The 24,707-nt window shown below is 46.0% G+C and overlaps 1 protein-coding gene across 2 annotated transcripts in view; it reads right to left on the bottom strand.

Annotated features, from left to right (window-relative positions):
* Window positions 1–24,329, bottom strand: part of SENP3 (SUMO specific peptidase 3) — a 253,052-nt gene extending 228,723 nt beyond the window's left edge. Inside the window, exon 1 of one of the 2 annotated variants that reach the window (XM_085639232.1) lies at window positions 24,086–24,329. The gene's annotated coding sequence lies outside the window, so the exon portion shown is untranslated. The remainder of the gene's footprint in view (window positions 1–24,085) is intronic. The other variant, XM_085639231.1, reaches the window with a different exon arrangement.
* Window positions 24,330–24,707: the final 378 nt, after the last annotated feature.

Below are 24,707 nucleotides of genomic sequence, written 5' to 3'. Positions count from 1 at the left end.
CGTAGAACGTGGTTTAGGGTTTGCACTCGAAATCAGTGCACGGTTCCCTGGTATTGCTGTTCCTCGTCACTCGTGGGGTCCAGACGCCACAGCTTCGCTGGGGACTCAAAATGGCAGTCGAGAGGTCAGGAAATCCGCTTCAGGGGACGCAGGGACTTCGGACTCCGGCAGGAGCGGTGAAGTTTGCAACCGTTTTTTTTTTTTTTTTTTTTTTTAAACTTTGTTTATTGAAGTTTTATGGTTCACTTTCACATACATACATAACGAAAAAGAAAACAAATGCAGGTTCGAATGGCAATGAGGGTTAAACAGTACATGTGCATCATATATACCTCTGCCCTTGGAGGCGATCGAGTCTCGTCACATAGCAATGCATATGGCCAGTGGCCTACCCAAATAAGGGGGACATCAGGTAGGGAAATAATGTATATCGTAGTTGTCCATAATCAGCTTGGGAGACTTCAAATCAATCGTAGCAGTCTTTTCGAGCCCCTCTGACGCCTGGCCCCCTCCCAGCAGCTGGGCCTCCCCAGCACAGAAACCAGCGACAAGCCATATGTAGCAGAAGATCATTATCTCATCATTCCCAAGGTACCTCTTCAGGGAAGCAAAAGTAACAGAGCGGGTGCACCTATAGTGCTCCAGCAATATACCCCCCTCACGATGCAGGATGTCAACCTTGGGTATTGGGAGTAGGATCGTCAGGGGCCATAGGGGGGGCGCTTTCCGCCAGAACCTCAGGATGCTGTAACAAATAATTCTGCAACGGCCCCCAGATGTCGGCAGGGCGGGACCGGGCGGGAAGTAGCTCGGAGTAGATCAGTACTTGCTCTTGACAATATATAAGGTCTTTGAGCCACTCCTTGAATTTTGGGGCCCGGCCCAGTCCCCAGCGGCAAGCAATACGCCGTTTCGCTAATAAAAGCGCTATCATGACAAATCGACGACAGGAGCGCGGAATCTGTTTGGTATATCCTAGCAATGCCTGTACCGGCTCAGGCGCAAGAGGAAGCTCAATCATGTGCGCAAGAGCAGAGTACACCAGTCCCCAGTAAGTTTGAATAGCAGGGCATATCCAGGAGAGGTGGAGGAAGTCCGCCAGAGGGGCGCGACATCTCTCGCAATTATCAGAATCTTGCAGTCGAAATTTGTGTTTGGTTACAGGAGTGCAGTAGAGACGGTTCAAAAATTTAAAATGGATGATCCGATGCCTACTACTCGCTGAGATCTGCTCTGTCTGCAAGCAGCAGTAGGTCCACCTGTCATCACCGAGCTCCAGCCCCAACTCACGCTCCCACTCCCCACGAGCCCTCGAGGCAGAAACAGGCGCATCCGAGCGAACCGCATGATATAATATCGAGACCAGATGGGAGGGTGAGGCTGCCTGTAGGAGCCTATGTAGGGGAGCAAGGGTCTCGGGCTCATCCGGGAACGTCTGCAGTAGGGCCTTCATGCCGTGTCTCAGTCGAAAGTAAGTAAAAAGCTCCAGAGGGGTGGGCGCGTGGCCTGCAAAGAAGTGATCCCTGTCACGAAACTGCCCACTCGTAAACAGATCACCCCAAGTCAGAATCCCCAATTTGCGACTCAAGTTTTGAAACAGCTTCTCCTGCAAAAGGGGGAGCTGAGGGTGGTAGGCAATGGGGAGGAGAGGCGAGTACAGAAACGAGCTCCCCACTCGCTTTGATATTTCCAACCACGCATCCACCGTACCCTGGAGGGCGTTATAGTTAGCGGTGGTATGTGGGAGCACGCTATGCAACAGGCCAGGCAGGGGCAAAGGCGCCGCAAGCCAGTCCTCAGTAGCGAGTTGGGGCATGAAGGCAATGGGATGGAAGCAGTAGTACGCGTAATGCGCCTGGGCACAGTAATAGTATAGCTCCAGATCCGGAATATCGAAGCCCCCCATGGAGTAAGGAGAGGTCATCACAGCCCATTTCAATCTAGGTCTCCTCCCTCCCCACACCAGCCGTATCAGTTCCGAACGCAACCGGGAGAAGAAGTGTCTCCCCGGAGGAAAAGGAATATTCAGGAACAAGTATAAGAGCTTAGGAAGCACCACCATCTTGATCAGAGCGGCTCGTCCGGCCATCGATAATGGGAGCGCAAGCCAGCGGTCAACGCAAGAGGCGATATGCAGCAGCGTCGTACCATAGTTTAATCGCATCAACTCCTCCCTATCCTACCAAAAAGACCGCCACCATCTGCAGGTCGGGATCCACGTTCTGTAAAGTAGCGAATAGTGTACGCAAGTTGTGCGACGTCGCCCTGCCAGGTATAAATCCCGATTGGTCTGGGAGAACCAGTCCATCCATGAGGAGTGTCACACGATTAGCCAAAGTCTTAGCAAGAATCTTCGCGTCGCTACTAAGGAGGGACAGTGGGCGATAAGAGTCCGGGGAGGTTGCTGGCTTACCCGGTTTTAAGAGGGAGGTGATTAGTGCCTCTCTCATGGAAGGCGGAAGCACTCCCAGCGTATGGGCCTCATCAAACACCACCTTCAAGATCGGCGCAAGAATATCAATATAAGTTTTATAGAATTCTATTGGGAAGCCATCAAGGCCGGGGGCCTTCCCTGAGGCCATTTGCATTATAGCCTCCCGGATTTCATCTAGGCCTAGCGGAGCCATAAGGAACTTTCTCTGCGTATCAGAGAGCCATCCCAGTGTGATCTCTCCCAAGTATCGGTCCAGCTCCGGTGGGTGTGCGTGAGCGGAGGAATAGAAGTCAATGTAATGAGTAACAAACTCATGCATTATAGCCCGGGTATCTCTGTGGAGGTCTCCCGAGTGTCCCCGTAATTCGAGGACGTGATTAGTAAATCGAGGCGGTCGCGTCGCCCAAGCCAAGAACTTGCCCGGCCGTTCACCCTCCCCGTACCGTCGGGCCTGAAAGTATTTCCCCCTGAATCGAACCTCTCTGTCCGCAGTTGCCGTATAGTCAGACAGCAGGTCTCGGAATTTGGTTTGCGCTTCAGCATCACTGGTGAACGTAGGGCGAGACTCCAGATCTCTAAGGTCGGATTCCAATTTACGGAGAGTGTTACGCAGATCTTTGAGAATGCCCCCCCCCCCCTTGGAAATGCACAGCCCCCGAACGGTGACCTTGAAGGCCTCCCAAACCACCGCCACACTATCCACCGTCCCACCATTACGTTGGAAGAAACTCTCAATTTCCTGTGCTAGTTCAGACCGGAAGACGTCGTCTAATAGGACAGTAGGCTGCAATCTCCACGCCATCGGAGATCCAACCAAGTCCACTAAATCCACACCCATCGAGACAGGGGCATGATCGGAGTAAGTGCGGGCCAAGTGTTTCACCCAACAGAGCCTGGGAGCCAGCCCAGGGGAAATCAGGATATAATCCAATCGTGCCCAAGTGGAGTGTGCAGCCGACCAGTGTGTGCCCTCAAGGGTCGTAGGGTGTCCATGGCGCCACGCATCAACCAGATGGCGATCAGTAAGGAGGCCATGGACGTAAGCCTGGGAGCGGGAGTAGTGCTGAGGGCCAGGGTTCGCTCTGTCCTGTGCGGGGTCTGCAACTAGGTTGAAATCTCCCCCCCACACTAGATACGTGGAGCCAATGCGCAAAATCTCAGTCCAAAGCGCCTGGAGGCAATGCGGATCATCCGAGTTGGGGCTATAATAACAAGCTAAAGTAAGCGTATCCATACCCAGACGTCCCCAAATAACACAGTATCTGCCCTCTCTGTCGGTGCGCTCTCCTATGTACGCAAAGGGGGTATGCTTCCGAATAAGGATGGCAACGCCTCGAGAATATGTGGAGTAGGAGGAAAAAGCACGATGATCGGCCCATCGTGACGCAAACAGCGAGGGCCTGGAGGGGCCGAGGTGTGTTTCCTGAAGGAACGCTACCCCAATGTGATGTCTATCTAGGTAGGCCAGAATTTGCCTACGCTTTCTAGGGTTTCCCAAGCCCCTCACATTACACGTGAGGAAGGTGAGCTGATTAGTACGGTCCCCACCCGTTAGCGGATCACTCATAATAAATCACCAAATTCATATAGCACAACACAACGCACCCGTCACCCCCCACATGATGCAAAGAGAACAATGCAAATGTCACTTCCTGCCAATCGGAACCATCAAATACCTTAAATCCCCAACACCCCCCTCCTCCCCCCACCCACAGCAGCATCCCAATCATGCCATCTGGATCAACCCCCTGCCCCCCTCCCCCCCCAAAAAACTCCCCCACAGCAAGTACCATAAGGGTTCAACATATAACAATGAACGGTCAATGGGGTGATACCCTTGAGGGCGCAATCTAGGTGGAAACACTATGCCCCCTGAGCCATTAGAGCATACCCAGTAGGAGACCGAGCGCTCACCATGGACAGAGGGTGCTCAGCAAAGCAGAACGTCCTGAAAGTCTGACGCGCCGGGGAGTAGGAGCAAGACGCCAATAGCTGCCCCCCGATACAGTTCAGGTAGGCTCACAGGCCATCATATCCAGTGTCGTATCAGCTTTCACTCGCATTAACCTACCAGTCACTGAGCCTCCGGTCCCAGCGTTGCACAACATTGGCCTGGTTCCATCAGTCCGAGGTCGGCGTGGAGGGGCGTTCGAGGTCGCGCTTCTTGACACGCTTCAGGAATTCCTCTGCTTGTTGAGGACTCGTGCAGAAGGTCTGTTTCCCCTGATGCGTGATGCGCAAGCGGGCTGGGTATAATAGCGCATAGTCAATTTGTGCCGCCCTCAGTTTTTGCTTGACTACAATGAACTTCTTTCGTTCTTCCTGAACCACGGGGGTGAAGTCCGGGAATATAGTGAAGGAGTTGCCATCATAGGATAGGGTCTTCTGTTCCCTCGCCGTCCGAAGGGCCGCGTCGCGGTCCCGAAAGTTCAGCAGGCGAGCAATGATGGGGCGAGGAGGAGCCCCCGGCGGTGGCCTCGAAGCTAGCGATCTATGCGCCCTTGCGACAATAAAATGAGTAGAGAGGGAATCCGTGCCCACCACTGCTCGCAGCAAGCCCTCCACATAGTCCTCCATCTTACCCGTGTGGGTGGACTCCGGTGCGCCAATGATGCGCAAGTTATTTCTGCGACTACGCGCCTCCAACTCCTCGTTCTTGGCTGCTATCACTCGGAGGACTTTATCCATACGTGTCACCGTAGCCGATAATTGTGTGGTCCGGTCTTCTGAATCCGAAATACGTCGCTCCGTCTCTGTGAGGCGTTCACCATGGCTATCCACCTTGTGGACTATGGAGTCCATGCGTGATTGCATAGAGTCCATCTTGTCGACGATAGTCGCCAGACTCTGCCTCATGTCCAGTAGGATGGACTTGACATCGTCCACCGGCGGAGCGGCCGACTGGGCCGACCCTCCCGCGTCTTCTCCGGGCTGGGATTTAGTGGCTTTTTTCGCCTCGAAGGTGAGACGAGGCTGACGGCTGTCCGGCTTCCCCATGCCAGTCCCGATAGCCAGACCACTGCAGGCACGAAGTCAGAAACTCGCGACCCAATGTGTCCGGGGCGCAGCAATACAAGGCAGTCCGCCCGCTCCTCAATGAGCAACACCCCAGGGCAACCGGATCCTCCTCGCGGTATCACTAGGGCGACTTTCGTCTCCGGCTCCGCGCCCGGAGTCAGCCCCAAACGTGCGGGCAGACCGCGCACTCCCTCAGCAGGCCATCCGCCGTCAGGATTTTGGGAGCGATAGTGACCTCCGCATCCACAGCCGCCAGCAGTCAACAAGGGGGGGGGGGGGGGGGGGGGGCAGGGTCGGGGCGACAGAAGTCGGGGTACCCCAGAGTTCACAGCAGGCCTCTTACCTCCGCCGCAACGCCGTCCAGGCCCAGCCGGGGAGGAGCGCGACACTGCGACCAGCGCCCCCAGGCAAACAGCAACCACCGCAGTCCAGGCAGGGCGCTCTCGCGGGCGCCAACACGGACCCCTCGGTCGCAACACTCACGTCCTCTAGACCGGGGGCAGCGATGCTTCAGCCTCCTCTCCTAAGCACCAGCACCTGCCCTTCGGCTGGACAGGCAGGCCGCAAGATCAATCAGGAGGCAGCAGGGCACAGCGGGAAGGATCGTGGAGGGCCGCTTCACACCGGGCAGGAAGCACGCGTCCTCACCGCCCAATGTCCCAACGCCAGTGGGTTCTTCAGGTATGGGCGTTAGGAAGGGTTCCGCAGCCTCCACGCACCTCCAATGTAGGTCCGATTGTCCGGGACCCAGAGGACGCAGCCGGGCCTCTCCGCCCACGTGTGCAGCACCGGCCTCTCGTAACAGTCACCGCCCGGCTCCGGCTCCAGCAAGGATTGCACGCCAGTCGGCAGCCGCGACAGCGACCGTATATCCAGCAGACGCCTGGCCTCCCAGCTCCACGAGTGTCATAATCAGTGGCAGAGTTAGCAAGGCGCCTACCGAGACCCTTTCCGACGGGATTTGCGACGTTCAGGAAGGATTATAGCAGGATTTCAGTGCTGAGCAGCGGGAGCTTCACCCAGAGGCAGCCATTCCGCCGTGCGCCACCTAGCGCTCCCGAAGTTTGCAACCGTTGATCAAAGTTACTGGTGCCTGCCAAGCAGGGAAGTCACTCCTTGACTCCAAGGGAGATTCTTCAGTCTTGCAGAGATAGTGGAACGTCGAAGGGCCAGGATTCTTCTTTGTAGAGCGTCGTCCAGGGTTAATCTGAAATGCATTGGCAATGCTTGGTATCTTATAGTGAAGATAGGGGAGGGACTAGCTCTATGACCACTCCTCTAGGAGGGTCAGGGTAGTGGGTGGTTACACCCACTTCCCTTTGTCCAGTTTTGCGCCAGAGCAGGGGCAGGTAGCCCCTGAACCGGTTTGAGCTGGCATATGCACAAAGGAGCCTACTGCTCCCCCAGTGCAGGACTTCAAAGCACTCTAAGAGTGCACCCACCCAGCTCCAATACACTAAATCCTGTCTGGGAGGTGGTGACACCTCCCTGTGACAGGATACCTTTTGTTGGGCTTCCTCCACTGCGAGTTTCGGTCAGCAGCAGGAGGGCAGCCCAGTGTCTGTGCTGGTGGCATCCATTTTGTGATGCCAGGGCTCTATGAGATTTCTACCGTTTAGTACAGTGGGTACATGTCGTCCCCTCTGGAAGGGTGGGATCATACTCCCACACCAGTTACTGGTGTGGGGTTATGATTCCAAGTTGTTTGACACCATACACGACATGTTTTGATGCAGTCATTCCAAAGTTAGCATTTACCGCGAGGTTATAATGCACTTAAGAGTATATGGTTTAACCGCATCCACAAGCAGCAGCAGAGAATAGACTTCCAGCTGCAGAGGGGTCCTGCTCATGCAGAAGCACCCCCTCACATAGTAAACCAAGCACCCTGCCCTCAGGATTATTAGGGCCTGCAAGAGGGGTGACCGATAGGTTTATGTGTGTGTATGGTGAGATATAGGAGCCTATACCTCAGTGAGGAGTGCTAACACTACCTCACACAGGCTGCAGTAGCAGGCCTGTGGTGTCAGATTGTAAATGCTTCCAAGGGGTGGCATAATACATGCTGCAGCCCCTGGTAGGCCTGTGAAGTACCAATGCCCTAGGTACCTAAGGTACCATATACTAGGGGCTCATAAGGTACCACAGTATCCAACCACTAGTGCATCTAATATGCATACCAATCATTTAAGTGAGTAAGCAGATAGGCTGGGGTCCTGGATAGCAGGATCCCAGCCAGACTAGTCAAAAACCATTCAAACACCAGGAAAAAAAGTGGGGGCAACCATATAGTCAGATTCCACCTTCCTACAGCACTCCATCCAAAATGAAAGTAATCTAGGCAAAAGAAAATGTTGGGGTGCTTCCCAAATTATTCTGCCATGTAGAAGTGGCTCTTTATGTTCTATCTTTGGAAGTGGAGATGATGTTGGTTGATATGGGTCAAAAGGTGCATGTACACATTAAATTTTGTAGGTAAGGAGGAAACGCAAGATGGTTACAATACATGTCGAAATAGCACACGCCCACCAATCACAAAATTCTCCCCATTTCCTTCAGGGCAACTCTGGAAAAGAGTGGGCAATGGTGATTCATGCTAGGCCTGGCAAGTGGCATAAACTCCATCTAAAACCTCCTACAACACAGCAACACACCTGTCATCATAGGCTTCATTCTGCACATGAAATATTGCACCATCTTCACAGATACCATGCATCAGCAACACAATCGGCATCCTCAGCACAGCCTGCTTCAAGTACACTGAACAGACCAGCTGAGGCAGTGTCCTAAATGCATTCAGCAGACAAAGTAAACCTAGTTATGCCCATTCAGCCATTACGTTATTTTCATTAGAGAATCTTGGCTAATCGTAACTAACAATCAGCTGAACATCATGACACCACCACACTACAGGAGCCAGTAAGTTGCCAAACCTACCTGACCAGGAAAGCCTTGCACACACTTCCAACAGGCGTTCAGCATCTTCGAGCTCTTCTGACCTGTTACACTGACTGTCAAGTTTGACCTCGTCCATCACCCACAGGCCTCGAAACCCCACTCGTTATGGCGAGTCGAATTTTATCAGGTCGAGCTATTTTTTGCACCTAATGGTCCGTTGTGGCGAGTGCACTTAAAGTGGAAGTAACAGGTGTTCTGTTCATTCAGAAAGTGAATGAACAGACTTTTAAACCTCGTTTTTATCTTGACACATTTGTGGTCTATTCAAGGACAGAGGACAAATGTCAGTTTGTCTTTTTACTAATTGTTTCTGATCTTATCCTGGAAAACTGTTTACTATCTATTACAGTTAGAGGTTTTTGTTCAGTGAGCGGTCTAACAATTATCGCGAAACAAAAGGCTGTCAGTTTTCTTCCTAACACAAAACATTTAAACAGCATGTAAATGAATAGTACAAGCATTTAAAACTATCAGTAATTAAGAAATAACTCTTTTGCAATTCAGAAGTGTGATGCAAAAAAAGATTTAAATAGGAGCGAAACAAAATCATAACTCTATGCTTGATGTCCAAATGACAAATATTTTCAGAAGCTTGATTTCTAAACATTATACACTATATACTTATCAGTAAAAACGCATTAGTGGGAAAATGTTGTGCCCGTTTCAATGGAAAATCTGCTAATTACAAATAAGTGTGCTGCCACTTCATGTTTCAGGGTATGTTTTTATTAAAAGTGGTTTTTGAAACATGATTTAAGAAACCTTCCTGCCCCCGTCCTGATGGCAATAAGGTTAATGAACTAAGAGGCAAGTCAGTGGTCGTGTGTATCCTACTTGTGGTTAGATTTGTATTATATATATGGAGCAAATGTTTTGTCTATTAAACCTAAAGTGTTTTTTGGTACAGCAGACATGCTGAACTCGTGTATTTGAAGGTACACTCATATGTGATAAAGAAGAAAACGGAGGTTCCGTGAATAAAAATTTGCCCAGGATCACATAATTTCAAACCAGTTTGTGGGTCAAGGCCATATTCATTAAGTAGAGTAGATTTAAGTCACTAGACCTTCAGGCCTAGTAATATGATTTTTCGAGGCCTGACCCAGCAATAATCAATGAAGTGATACACTACATCATAGAAAAGCTGGAACCTCATCAGGTTTCCCTAAGCCTGGAATGCACTACCTTAATTCACAAATTGAATGTAATGAACAGTATTGCCTTCGCTTAAACAGTTTCTTCCATGCTTTTAATCTTGTGTGCATTCTTAAAACTTCCAAACAACAACATTTAATCCACAAGTTTAATATAGTGCCAATTCAAGCTTTCATCGAACGGTTCACAATTCTTCGTGAATCACCGTAAAAAAAACTACACAATGCATTTCGGGCCACAGCCCTTCATCAGGGAGTAACCAAGATAAAATGAACACCCAAACAGAATAAAAATTACCACAATCGACCCTTTAATTAAACTGTGCTCAATGCAAAAATACTTTGTCATAAGTGTGAAACGTGTAAAAAAAAAAAAAAGAAAAAAAAAAAAAAAGAAGAACTTTATGAAAGTGAATACGTGAAAAACTGAAGACAATTTGAGTGAGCCTTGTCAAAATAAAACAAATAAGTAAATACGCTGTACATGTCTTATTATTCAGGGACTCTTCTAGGGATTTAGTCTACATAGTTTGTACAAGGTTGCTGGCAAAAAGTAACAAAGTAGTGTACTGTTTCTTTGCTCATTCAGCAACAGTTCCTAACGTTTAGACATAACACGGTTGCACATCTGCATCTCCAGCACAATACTTTTGTAATATAAGCTTTATCCTATCCCCTTGGGGTCAGAAAGGAGTATTCTGGCAGAAAAGAGAATTCCAGCAGAGGAGAATTCTGTAACAATAGCAGTACCTGACTAGTAACCCTGCGTAAACTTAGGTTTACACTAATGATGCAGCCCACCTAACTGCATACACCAGGTATGAGGTTCTAAGCCAATTCGAGAGACAGCAAATATAACTCTGTACTTACCTAGTAAGGGTAGACACAGTATAGAATGGGTCATGGTTGGGATGTTTGTCCTATACAGTCTGTTGGTAACCGCAACACTTTAGCTTCGTAATAGACAATATCTTCAATAAATATATTTAGGGCTCCCGGTTTTATGGCATTTGTTTTTTCAACATTTCTGGCAGTATTTCTCTGGAATTCTTTTTTGGCCACCTTATTGGTATTTATTCCATGTTTGTTTGGTGTACAGATGAGCCGAAAAACTGTATTTCCACATTTATTCAACAACTAAACGCAAACTCATACTTTGATGTCTGCCAGGTTTTAGCACATTACATAGCCGAAAATAATAAAACAAACACAATGAAAAAATGTGTACACTAGCACAAATACATAATGCGATATGTAGCAATTTACACAAATCTCATTGAGCTTGTAACTACCCATGCATAGCTATTGGTCTGAAAGTCATTAACCTCAGCATGGAGAGTTCCTCAAAAAAAGCCAAATTATCTGTATTTTTAGACTTAAAAAAAAATACAGACTGGAAACAATGTTTTCTGTACGTATTTATCTGTAAAAATGGAAAACAGAAAGCCCAAAATATATTATAAACTTTCTTCATGTCTATGTTCACTATAGGCATGCATGCGTGAGTAACAAAAGGGGAGGATCAGTTTCCACGGTTTCTTTGGGAACTGGAGGGTCATGTTCAAGGTTGCTGAAATCACCTGTCACTCTGGAAACGATAGGAGTTCAGGTGAGGCACTGTGAGCTAGCCAGGTTTGGGCTGATGGGCACAAACACCGTAGAGAGGCTCCAAAGGCCTATTGTCCTCACAATTCTGCGTTACCAGTATGATCCGTGCAAAATGGCTCTTTCAGCTTTGGTCAAGTACTTATTTAACAGGTTTTCAGAGTAGAACTGGTGTGCCCCTAGAACCCTATACACCTCTACAGGAGCAGTCTGTAGTGTTGGGGATTAATCCTCTGCAGTTTTTTTTTAAAAATAGCAACATTTTGTCTGTTTATTGTTCTAGGTTGAACCTTTAAGATGGGTATCCTTTCAATGTTTCCACTCCATTTCCTTTCCTGGTAATGTTTGTGCCACAGCCTATACCTATATCTGGTAATTGCAGACCTTATGTCTATGCGCATGGTGGAAGCCCGCGATGGCTATCGATTGGAAGTTTTTTATTCTTTGGTCAATTTTCCAGCTGTGAATGTTAACGCACAAACATTTCATACATACACTTGAGTTGCACCCCCGCGCAATACAGAACATACCAGCAGGTAGGAATATCACTTTATGTTTGGTAATATAAAAATTAGCTCTGAGGCGACCTAGTACACGTGCTGGACTATGTCTACACAGGAACACTTAGTAATGAGGAAGCCACATGGCTGGAGCTAGCTGGCTCTACACCATATACTAAGGTACAAATTATCTATGCCAAATAGAAGCTGCCACTATAAAATGGTCTAGTAAGGCTATTAAGATGCTTAACTCAATGGACTTCTCGCACCCGGATAGCTATCCCAGCACAGGCAGCTCTAGCAGGGCGACCACAGTTGCCTGCTGTACCACAAATTTGCCCCATAAATATCAATGCAATTATGGGTAAAATTCCCACAAAACATGATGAAATACCATTTTGGATTGCTCAACTAATCTGATTGAAGCAGTGTTTCCCCTTATGTGACCACAAGATAAACATAGATTATTAACTATGTACTTACACTTTCGGATCGTTCCTCAAATAAGTGTCTGCACCACTTTGGGCGCAGTCTATACCATCACGCATGGTACTCCGCCTATGGCAGTCTTGCCGGAGGTGCTGAAACAAATACAAAACGAACACAGGGCAGCTTCTGTCCCTGGATTTGGGGACAAAATGAATGGGAAACTTTCCTGGGGTCTTCTCAATGATTCTAGCTAACATTAAAGGTGAAGCATTATCGTTGGGTATACGCCAACAGCTCATGCTGGTCGCAACAGTTGACCAGGAACGTGAACTACCTATAATTTTCACCACGCAATACACCTCCATACCTAGTGATAATTTGGGGGTCAGACTAAATAAAACGCATCTTGGCAAACCTGGTTCCGACAAGGACACTGCCAAGTAAAACCAAGAGCTTGGTAAAAAAACGAAGGGACAAACCCAGACCTAAAGAAAAAACACTGTTTCGAGGAGGTTCGCCTTAACAAGAGCCCTCTGACAGACCCTATAATCTGCGTGATCGCACAAAATCGAAGCCACCCGATAGGTATCGGTATACTGATACTCGTCCTTCTCGTTCCCTTTCAGGATTCATCGGATAAACGACAGAGGAGGGTGTTCGAGTGCAGATAAGAGTACATGAAACCGAAAAAGGACGCCACGCTCATCTGACAAAGATAAAGAAGGAAGAGAAACATCCTCAGTTTAAACACCAATTTCAGAAAAAGAAACTTGCGGCTTTAGCCGCAAAATATGCCACTAACACTGAGAACTCCCCTCCAGAACAAGAGGTGGGCGGTGACTCTTCGACAGGAGCGGCAGAGATCACTATGGTGCGCCAGAATCTTCAGGGGTTTCTGGCGGCGAATGCAACTGGCCCTCCAGATAGATTATACGATTCCAATATACAAATTGTGGGTGACCAAGCACACCATACAAGTAATATTCTGGGAACATTTGACATGATCAAATTACATTCTCTTAACGGAGGTCACTTGGCCCCCTGGAGATTGTATGCAAATCCCCACAAGGTGAGAATGTAATAATACAGTCATTTTCTGGGCTGGTCCCTAATGAAGTCAAGAAAGCCTACGAATCTGAATGGGATCTTGCACAAGCCCCAGCATTATACCACAAACGTGTTGGCTGAGATATGGCCTCTCCTCAAGGTCCAGCACACAAGTGCAACCAGAATAGCCAACTAAACGAGATGCTAAAGCTCCTGTCCAAGATACACTCACTATTAGAATACCAGGGTGTCACTGAGCATTGTATTTCCCAAAATGAACACCCCCCTTTTTACAGTGGTTAAGCCTGACCACTCCTATCGTATAATCTTAGACTAAAGAAATTTAAACAATCATACATGCCTATTTGCAACACAAAATACGCATAGTAAGGCACTTAATAACAGACGGTAAGAAATATAAAACAACCTTGAGCTTTCCAATAGGTTTTTCTGCCAGAATATAACACCTGAAAGTAGGGATTGGACTACCTTCCTTGTGCTAGGCTCTCAATGTTGCTTTTGCTGACTCCCCATGGGGTAGAAGAACAGTATGGGACTGTTTGCTGCATTCATTGTGTCAATTCTACATGCTATTGAACCAAAAGCATTGTCATATGTAGATATCTACCTTACAGACCATGAATTAAATACACATTTAGCTAAAGTGGATCACATAATATCGGGATTTGCAGACTATGGCTACAAATTCAACTTTAAGAAATCTTATAAAGCTTTTCTAAGTGCCTTGTTTCTGGGATGCAAACTTACCCATGAGGAAAAGAAATGTGCTCTGCTGTTACCACCAAATACACTTTAAAAACTTCCTTACTCAGATTACAAAATGTTGGCAGAACTTACATTTCTGACTATGCACAACACATTAAACAATTATATGAATTGATCAGACATACTCAGATCACTGCAATCTGACTTGCTTGCGACACTACATCTACGTGTCAATGCCACAAACCTGGTCCTCCGAATAGTTGTGGGTGCCATTGGCTTTACATAAGTCATCTTTAACGAAGGTGAAAGTGTGCCGATATAAATGTGATTTATATGCTATTACCAAGCAAAAAATGCGTTTATTCACTGAAAAAATACTGACTGCAGTTCAAATGGCTGTCATTAAAGAGAGGCCACTTGTACAAGGGAAACACATTATTGTTGTTACTCCCATTCTAGCCTTAGAGGTCGTCACAAAAGCAAGTGTCCCTAAAGCAAAAGCCTTAGATCCATGTTGGATACAATGGGCTATATCCTTAACAGCTATAGACTCTCTTTGACCCATTTTATAAATACAATAATGTCTGCAATATGAGCATGTCTAGTGTATGACTAGAAATATTTTTCCTTTTCAGCAGTATAAATATATTGTTTATACGGATGGTTCAGCCTTGCCTGCGACAGGCCCCAAGCACTAATATTCAGCGGTGTGCGCCACAGTCCACGGTGTGATGTTTAATGGTAAATTCCAGACACAAAAAACATGCAAGCAGTCCTTCAGTGACTATGCTGCACAGTTGGCTGAACAAAAAGCATTCATTCTGGCACCAGAGAACACGGATCCTGAATTCCCCACTCTTACAGTGTGCGATTCGTATTACTGTGTCCAATCTTAATTAAATTAATAATTTACATTACTGGCGCCAGAATGGTTTCAGAGATTCCAAAGGAAACACTATAAAGCAAAAACTGCTTTGGATGAAGGTAGTGGACCTCACAGATAGGTTATAGCAGACTCATTTAATTCATACATTGAGTTATTAGTGTGTTGAAATACATGCTGCTGGGAATTCTTTTGCAGATAAAGTTGATAAAGTTGCTAAATCTGTAGTTGTGACTGTGACAGTGGCTGCGATTACTTGGTTTCATACGAGGGTAAAGGACGATAAACTGGCTGCCGTTCATGCTATATGCAAAAGCACCCCTTTGCCTAGGTGCTTTCCAGCTAAATATACTCATTATTTGAGCAAACAAAACGTTCTCTTCGCTAGAATTGCAGGAGTTGGTGATCATGTGATTCCTCACCAAGACTAGCCTTAGTGATAGCTGCACATGAAGGTGTTCCATCTGCACATGCAGCAGCCACAATTTCCTTATTGCAACAGCGTTATTTGTGGCATGGCTTATACTAACAGGCCAAGAATTATGTCCATTGTTGTGACATTTGTCAACAGGTTAAATGTTCCATCGGGTCTCGCCCCCTGCAGACACCTGTTGATTCCAACCAACCTTTCAGCTGCATTTATTTGTACCACTCTGGTCCTCTTTATTCGTAAGGAGAGTTTACATTTATCCTACTTGCAGTTGATTCTTGCTTGAGGTTCCTCTGGGTGTGGCCACAACATTATTAAAGATTTGCAAGTCTTTATCAGAACACATTAATGCACTACATTCCACTCGGACCAGCGCCCTGCTTTCGCCTCAAGAGCATATAGCGATTCTAGGGCTTCAACGGGTATAGAAGTGCATTGCTCCTCTCCCCACCATACTGATGGAAATTCAGAACACTTCATAATCTCCCTAAAAGATCTGTGTGGCCGGAAGATCCTAGGTCCTCTTTGGCACCAAAATGTATGTTCCAGACATCATGCCGGAAGTCTCACCCTTTGACGTAAATGATCCTTCTGTTTTACAGGATTTACAAAACTTCTGCGACGGCCAAACTAACGAACAGTTGAAGAAATTTACCTCTGCCGGAATCAAGGAGCAACCAGCAACTTCTGGATGAATTCCAAAAGTGGGGGATCTTGTTCGAGAGAAGATGGCGGTGAAAAGGAATATGGCCCATCATACTGTGCACCGGTACTAGTCCTTTGCGTTCAAGGTACAAGAACCCTACTATTGCCACCGCTCGCTGGTTGTAAAGACAATCGTTTTGTTTCCATTGATCAAGTAAAGTTACATTATGTGGCTGATTCTAAAAAGTAGGCTCCAAGGACTCCATGGTAGCTCCCCAACTTCTCTCTCTACCTCAAAGGACTTTCCTTTACAGTTTGTGAGCCCCACACAAGGGAAGTGAGCACTGTACCTGCATCTCCTGCAGATATATGTTTATAATGATCCACCCTTCATGGAATCTACCAGTTTTCTTGCTACAACTGTGGTTCCTGTTTTCCCACAAACTGCTTCTGGGTATTTCGTGGGAATAGATTATTTTTCATCCGACTCTTGACAGTCCCACTTTTCTAGACACTGCCTACACTGGGACCGTGTTTTCTTTTCATGGCTAACACACACTTACCTGGTCCCTCCTTGTATATATGTTTGGCCAACACTTTACTTGGTTTTTCAATTTTTCTGGATTGGACACTTTTCTTCTTGCTAATAAATGGTCATTACTTTCCTGGACACCATGCCACAGTTGAGGCGTTAACGCCTCACTCTTCTTCACTTAAACCCAAAAGCAACCTAGCCCTTGTCAACATTTCAGCTGTTCCAGTAACTGATCATGGGTGTCCATGAAATACCAGAAACTGAACTCAACAATTTATTCATATCAAACGCTAGCAAGGTTTTCCCTCTACAGAGCGAGACAAGAGACACATGGTAAAGCCCATATTTTTATAATGCCTGACGCCGCAATAACTACCAATATGTGCTTGCACCAATCCATTTGGCTGCTGAGCTGGAAAGCCATAGTGATTCATTTGGACTGGTGAGTAGTGTCTTTTCAACATCATGTGCTGCAGTACGATCCAAAACGACAAAAGCAACAGAAGACTAGTTGTCATCCACTGCCATGAAAAAGCCCCCTCAGATACATTTAAATTCTAAACCTCTGCTGGCTCTAAACCCAGATACTGTTTGTGAAGTTAATTATTTGGTCCAATAAGCCCCTGGAAGTAGTGGCTTACGTTACACCCCAAAACTGGGATTAGGGTAGAAGGTTTGAGAATAGCTGGCAAGTGGTTAGATTCTTGGGGTCTGCAGGAAATTTAAAGCCCTGCCCTATGTGGCTGGCAATGTTCAGGATTTTACCGTGTAAGAGATGCATCCACACCCTCTAATGTCCAGCAGCTGCACTGAGCAAATGCAGCCACTTAACTACTGTGTACAGTACAAATACTTACAGTGGGCTTTGGATCAACCCATCACTGGTTGAATTTCTTGCCAATCACAATTCCACACATCTTAATTGATGGCTTTCCTTCTCGTGTCTCCCTACCCTACAGCACAGGTTCTTTACCATCCTTGTTAATGGATAACTTGTATCCTAATGCTCACATTCAAGAACTAATTGTTAAGTAAAGACTACTAGACTGTGCATGCAGACTGCTGCAAATATTGTTAACTTACAGTGGGCTTACAGCCTGCCATTACTTACTATTGTTTGCCTTCATTGTCACTCATATGCTTACTTCTTATTCACTAGTGTGTGGACTTCCTTTCCTCTTCTTGCGTTTGTCCATTCCTTGGAGCATGGACGCATTACTTGTGTCCTTACACTGCTTTTATTTTCAGGTGCTTTTTTCCGTTTTTGTTTGGCACTCTAAGAGAGTGCAAGCTTTCCAGCTGTTTCACTAGGTTCCTTCTCTTTCCCTCTCCATGCTGCATCCCTCTCACCCATGTGCTTCTTACCCGCGCCCTGTGATGTGCTTGCCCTCCCCACCCACAAAATGACAATCGTTTTTCTTTTAGTTTAGTCATGCTGCACAGCATAGCTAAAAACCACTAACAAAACCATGCGTTTTCTTGCACTATGCCATGCTGCTTTTGTTCTCCTTACATTCCTGCTATCCCCGTGAGCTGTGCTGCACTTTCCCATTTCGTCCAATATTTAAACAAAAATCCCAACTCGTCATTTTCTTTAAGCTTCCACAGCCAGTTCCTACCTGCCTCCACCCACCATGTTTTGCACTTGTTCATTTGTACCCTCCAACTTCTTGCCCATTGCGTCCTTTTTTTTTAAATATTCAGGCCACTCAGTTTTTAAAAGGCCCTTTCATGCACGTCGTATTCTTTTTTTTTTTTTATGTACAGCTCGAAGACCAGCCTATGCGATCTTCAAAGTCAATTTAAACAAGCATTTGCGATGCAATAGGTCTCACATTTACGTGAGTTTGAGCTATTGACATTGGAAATGTCAATGCCTTTTATTTTTGTTTTCAAAACAATGTCAATAGCTCAAACTCACGTAAATGCGAGACCTATTGCATTGCAAATGCTTGTTTAGGTAAAAATGCCTGCCTTTCACCACAACAGAACCAAGCTTGGCGTGACGCGACTGGCTCTAGCTCCACCTGTGCCCCTCACACAGAAGAAAACAGTGAATTAATTAAATAACCAAAGCAAACAAATTATTTAATATGAAAACAGGAATGCGCTACAATAAAAGTACACATTTCATCGGAGACGTAAAAATGAGAAACTACTAAAAGACATTGCAGTGCACCTCGTGTGAAAGGCCCATGTGTGTGCCATCTATACCCTGTTTCCGAGTCTCTTTTCCTGAATTAGTTTAATGGGGAAAATAAATAAAAGGCAAATGCATGCACTACAATCGGTAAAACATGATGTAGAATTAAATCGAATATTTAGGTAGATGTGAGGGACTTGGGTATCCTGAAGTCTGTTGACATTTGGTATATGCCTCTGATCCTTGCTATGGTTCCAACGCTGGGCCAGAAAAGTTTGGAGAAACCCCTGGATTTTCGACACCACCCTTTCATTTCGCCTGAAAACAGCTCCAACGAAACATGGTATAACAAACCTCCAGGGATGTCTCAAGCCACCTTACTGTGGACATCTCTTTTGACGGGCCACCTCGACTCTTCGATAAACTTTTTTCTAACGAATACATTTGCCTTTCAGTCCCAGCCAGTGACCAGAGCTGGCGACTTTGGAACCAGGTTTAAGTCCAGTTATCAGCTCGAAATCATGCGATTCTGGGCAAAGCACTTAATATTGCTGTGCCTAACAAAATTAATTAATCTGGTCTTGTGTAACGTAATCTGGTGCTCATGGAAAGTTCTCCAGCCGAGTCCACACTAAACAAAACTGCCCAAAAAGAAGTAGCGCATGGATCGGCGCTGTAATGGTTGCGTCTAATAAAGACAAACTGTATTACTGTAGACCTCTGAAGGATGAACAGCTACGAAGTGCGACCTGGCACTTAAGGCGCGTGCAGAAAAGCCTTGTGTAAACTAACTGGCGTAACCTCCCTCAAAGCGGAGTTGGTTTACATTAACAACAGATACCCGCACCCCTGGCAGCTGTGGAAGACACGAGAAATAGTTGTAAATTACTCCACATGAACAACAATTGCGCAAACAAAAGTAAACAGCAAATGCTAAAGTGAGAGGTCCGAGCTGCAAGTTAAAATAAAATAAGCGCAGCCGCTACAGTGAAAGCGGACCGCACTGCAAATTTTTTTTTTTTTTTTTTTAAATAGTTTAGTTCTGTTAGCCATGATAAAGCAGAGGATGTAGCATGACCAGTAAAGGGTCCAGTCCTTATGGGCTGTAACAAATGGAGACAAGGCGCTAGGCTCGACCTAAACCCTACTACAGCATGCCTCGCAGAGCGAGCAGTGCATGCGCACTGCCGCTAGGTTCGACCTAAAAATGGCAACTGTTATTTCCAATGTACATGTATACATGCATATGGTGCTTTTTAGGTCTCGCTTGAGCCAGCGCATGCGCTGCTCTGGCGAGACATTTAGTGAGTGGGCTTTCAAAAGTAGACCACAGCTTTTGGGGTGGCATAGAGCGTGCGGTTACACGCACAATGACGAGCAGAGGCGCCATCTGGCTTTCCTCTCTCGTCATGGTGCGCACACATCGCATAGCTCGCGGCACCCTTACAGTGCACGATCACTTTCGCAGCCGCGAAATCCAGATTGCACCCCTGCTTTGTATGAGCTACTCGCTCGTGGAAACTGGAATCTTGAGAGCTCTGTATGAAACTGAGCCCCTCTTCGTTTGTGACCCTCGCCCTCATCCTTAACTGTACTCTCCTTCCCACAGATGATCTCCCCACAGTTCTACTCCTCCTCCCTCTGACCAGAGACCATCATGGCATGTCTCAAGGTGAGTCTCTCGTCGACGCTGCGAGACGTGTCTCAACTCGCTTCCCTCCATACACACCTGCAGGGCTTGTGTTTCAAACAGTTTTCCGTTATGTTATAACCCGTACTTTTCAACCCCACAAAATGATCAAGCGTATAGACGCACTGACGTGTCTTATTTTCTTCCAGGTTTTAGAATAACTTTCTCCGTGTTATGAATCAACCTAAAGAATATGCTCAGGAGTGATAACTGGCTCTGATCCCTGGTCATGTGGACTAGTGTTTCCAACTTCCCGTTGGTTTTTGGCAGACTGCGAATATTTATTATCATGTGGGTGGGGTGTCTTCCTTTTCCTCCTACCACAGTAAAGGTTTTTAGCAGACTTGGGCGGAGCTTTGTCCTGTGATCATTCGCAAAGTGGCAGAACGAGTTTCCTTCAGTCACTGGCTCCGCTGTATTTCTAGTCATCGGTTATTAACGTACGTAGTTAAAAATGAAAACAACCTCATTAATGATTGCTGCATTGAGTAAGTTTGTTCAGCCATGTTCATGACGTGGTTTTTTTAGCGTCGTGAACATGTCATAATGTCAGAACTTTCTAATATTCAACCGACACCACTACGATTTTCGGAGTAGGGGTGCTGATATCAATTTTGAATCAGCAAAGTAATATGGTTTGTGAAAAATGCACAAGTATGTATAGTAAATAAGCCACACCCATTCAACATAGAGCATGGTAAGGGTGTATTGTGTGTCCAGTGGGGCATTGTAGAGCACGCGGTCGCTAATATACAAGTAAGCCATGGTGTTGTTGCAGATTGTCATTTAAAAAAATTCACTTTTTCCAGTGAAATAATATTTGTACTGACACGAAGTTTTACTGATAAAACCTAAATGGCACACACATTATAATGCGAGGAAATCGTGTTTCACCAAATATTTATAATTTGCACATCATCAAGTAAAGTGTATTGGTTTCCTTTGATCCTAGTTTTCATCACACATCAGATTTACATATGCATTTTTCTAACTGCTGATATGGCTTGAAATATTAGGTACATCATTTACAGGTATTTGTTACTTTTAAAAATACAAACTGGCATCATTGAGCCTTTCTTTTCATTCCCTGCTTCCCAGCAAGATTGTCAGTTTGCTTTACAAAATCCTCTATCTTTACATTCGGAGAAAGAAAAGTAAACTCCACACTCCACGTTAAAACAACAAGTACCAATTTTCCAAAAAAAAGCCTGACATTTGACCATCTTTGAAAGCGTAGCAAATGTGACAAGATAAAAACAAAATGTAAAAGCATTTTATTGCTCACTTTCTGAATTCCAGCATGTTTATTTTGGGGGTACTGCATCACCCCTACTTCCAGCGTCTGTGGCTTTTAGTGATAAAACCTACTTTTCAACCTTTGAATCTCTAAAGAGGATAGTATTTAGTGGTTTTGGAGGCTGGTTCTCATTAAAGTCAATGCTGATAAAAATTCATTAAGAGAATGATGGTTTTCAGGGAAGATAATGCAGTACAAGTCTAATGGAGGCATTTTGCTTATTTGGAGGGCAAATGAGGGTGGTGCACTCCAAATAAGGGTGAGCAGAGAAGTATGAAAATAAACAAATGAGATTGCCTGTGAGAAAAGTTATTTCTAATGACTAAATCTCTATACCCTCAGGCAGCTTTAAACTGATTGATACAGCTGATTTCTAGCAGGAAGAACTAGGGGAAAAATCTCTGCCTCCATTAAACACATCATTCAACTTCTCAGCATGCTGCACAGCAGCCACACTTCTCTACAGCACAGCTTAGAAACATTGGCAAAGTCAAAAGCTCTACCTAAACACTTATAAGGCCCCCACAATGCATAGCCAATAGGTCTCGCCTTTGGGACATTATAAGTGTTTAATTATCCAGAACAATATCCTTCATATCCTTCATTAAACAACATCTAGTGCTGCATGGCTAATCACTTATAAGGTCCCAAAAGTGAGACCTATTGGCTATGCCAATGCTTGTTTTGTTCTGCTATTCAGCATTAGAAAACACTTTTCTTTTTTAATCAACAGTGTACAAAATGCGAGAAGGGCATCTGCTGGACTGGCGAATCAGCTACGCACATGAGGTTTAGATGCAAAACATATGGACATGCTACTGTTGGGGGGGGAAATGATGGGCCATCATGTGGCTTGATAAGCATCAGAGGAGAGAAAGTTAAAAAAGCAAAATAAATAGCAAATTGAGAAATGCTGCATTTTATCCTCTAACCCATCCATTCTGACTGAAATTTGAAGAGCTGTAGTGTGAACAGTTTAGTTGCATTTGTTGTTTCCTTAAATTAATGTGCCATACGCATTTCATGTACGGCAAGTTGTTTTAACTAGGGGTGGGCGGAATTTGCGTAGTCGCGTTACGCAAATCTCCGCAAAATGGTTTAAAATCTCCGCGAACCCGCAGAAATTCCACGAACACACAGAATTGCTTGTTCGCGATGCTTTTTTCCTGTTCGCGACCGCTGTTTGCATGCTCAGGGGGAAATATCTTGCGAACACGCATTTTGAGATCGCGAACAAGCAAAAATTCCACGAAGCCGCCTGGAAAGCAGAATTTTGGGCAATTCCACGTTCTCCGCAGAACGCGAAATTACCTAAATTCCGAGAGCGGAACGGAATTTACCACCCAGGCCTAGTTTTAACTATCCATGATGATCACTGTATGCATCCTCTACACATTCCTTTGGTAACGTATGTTGGCTTTACTAGGACTCTCCTTCTGCATAGCTGCCAAGGTTTCGGATTCTTGTGTGACATTTTCATTATTTCAGTGTAATTAGGAGTGACATTCAACGACTAAGCGACACTTTTTCACAAGCAAAGTAAAGCAATGAAGACGAGGGAAACAAATATTAGAAATTACACCCATTTGAAGAACGAGAAGCCCTAAAATATCTTGAAACTGCTTCAAATCCTTGAAATGGAAGGTAAGGTACTGATACAAAACTATTTTCTGCCTAGAAGATATAAAAGTAAATAAATCATCATAAAACGTCTCGCACCCCCATGCCATTGCACTTTATTGTGCCACAACAGGTAAGCACATTCTAGAGAGAATTTAATGAACAGAGGGTAGATATTTTGTTGTTCCAGCGAGGACAAAATAAGTCACCTATAGCAGGTATTTTGGGGGGGGGGGGGGGGGCTTTTCCAATGCCAGCTTCCACTCCTTCCACACCCCTGCCCTTTAGCCTCCAAACTATACCCAACACTAGAAGGCTGCTTTATCTGCATCACTATTCCTGACCCACCGGCCAGACATCAACCTTACCAGCCAACTTTGCACCTCATCACCCTTTGCCGTCAAGCCAATGCCTACCAGCCGCTACTTCTTCAGCTGACCGCAGATACCATCAGCCACTCACTCCTTATTCAACAAGCTAACAGCAATCAACAGGTTACAACTACTGCGACAAGGGTGTTTCACTTGACATGGAAATACTCATCCAAGTTGAACTGCCATTGATATGCACTGAACCTCAAATATCGTGAAATGTCTTGAAGACACTGGTACTTCGTTTACTAAAATAAAGAAATCATGGAGACTAAATAAGGATCAATTGGTATCAACACCCGCCGTAGAGGTCTCACTATCAGCTGCCATCTCGAAGTCTGGGGAAAGGCACTTGTGCCCCCCACCCCTTTCCAATCACCTCTGCAAGGGGAGGGGCCTCTGCAATCTTACCATTCACAACAAAGTTGCAACTCCTCCAGGTCTTACAAGCCGCCCCCTCCCCCAGGGGCGGGGGTGTCTCTTCCCACCATGCCCCCTTTCCCCCGGGTAATCTCACTTTCCCCTATCAAACAGGCCACCTGTCGGGACCGGTTAGAGGCCCCTTCCTCCCTCACCACCCCTAGAGTACTGGCCGCTCACCTTTCCCGGTCACGCGCCCCTCACTTCCTCCTCTTTCATCCCCCGCGCGCCGCCCTCTTCCGCGGGGGACCTCGTACCGCCACGGCCTACCGAAGCGCCCCTCGTCCGCCGCTTCAGTTCCTGCCCTGGCACTTCGCCGCGGCCCCCTCAACAGCGTCTCCCCCGTTTTTCCCCCTTTCTCTGTCTCCAGCCCTCACGGCCGCCGTCGCCGTTCCGGCGTCACACGCGCGCGACCACGATGGGCAAAAAGCGACCGGGCGGCCAGACGGATATAAGCGTCGAAGACGGACAACGACAACGGAATGCGACGGCCATGTTAGATGAGATATGCTTCCGTGCAATATTAGGAACTTTCGGGGACTTAACTATCAGATAATCAGTGATCTTCTTCACTAGTCTTTCTTTTTTCTTTTTTCGTAACCATTTATAAAAATCCACGCTTATTTAGAAAATGTCGTAGAAATATTTCGTATCCAATATGAGGCTATTCGTAATGGTTAGATTTTAATCACTCTTCATGATTTTAATAAAACGCCCTTTCCTTGTATATAATTTATTTCCTTGCAGTTTTGAAACTGAATTGCACATGTTAACGAATATGTACTTCTTTCCAAGATGTACT

This window comes from Triturus cristatus, chromosome 12, assembly GCF_964204655.1.
Source record: "Triturus cristatus chromosome 12, aTriCri1.1, whole genome shotgun sequence".
Taxonomy (NCBI): Eukaryota; Metazoa; Chordata; class Amphibia; order Caudata; family Salamandridae; genus Triturus; species Triturus cristatus.
The sequence above is the reverse complement of the archived record's forward strand: the minus strand, read 5'-3'. Positions and strand labels throughout refer to the sequence as shown.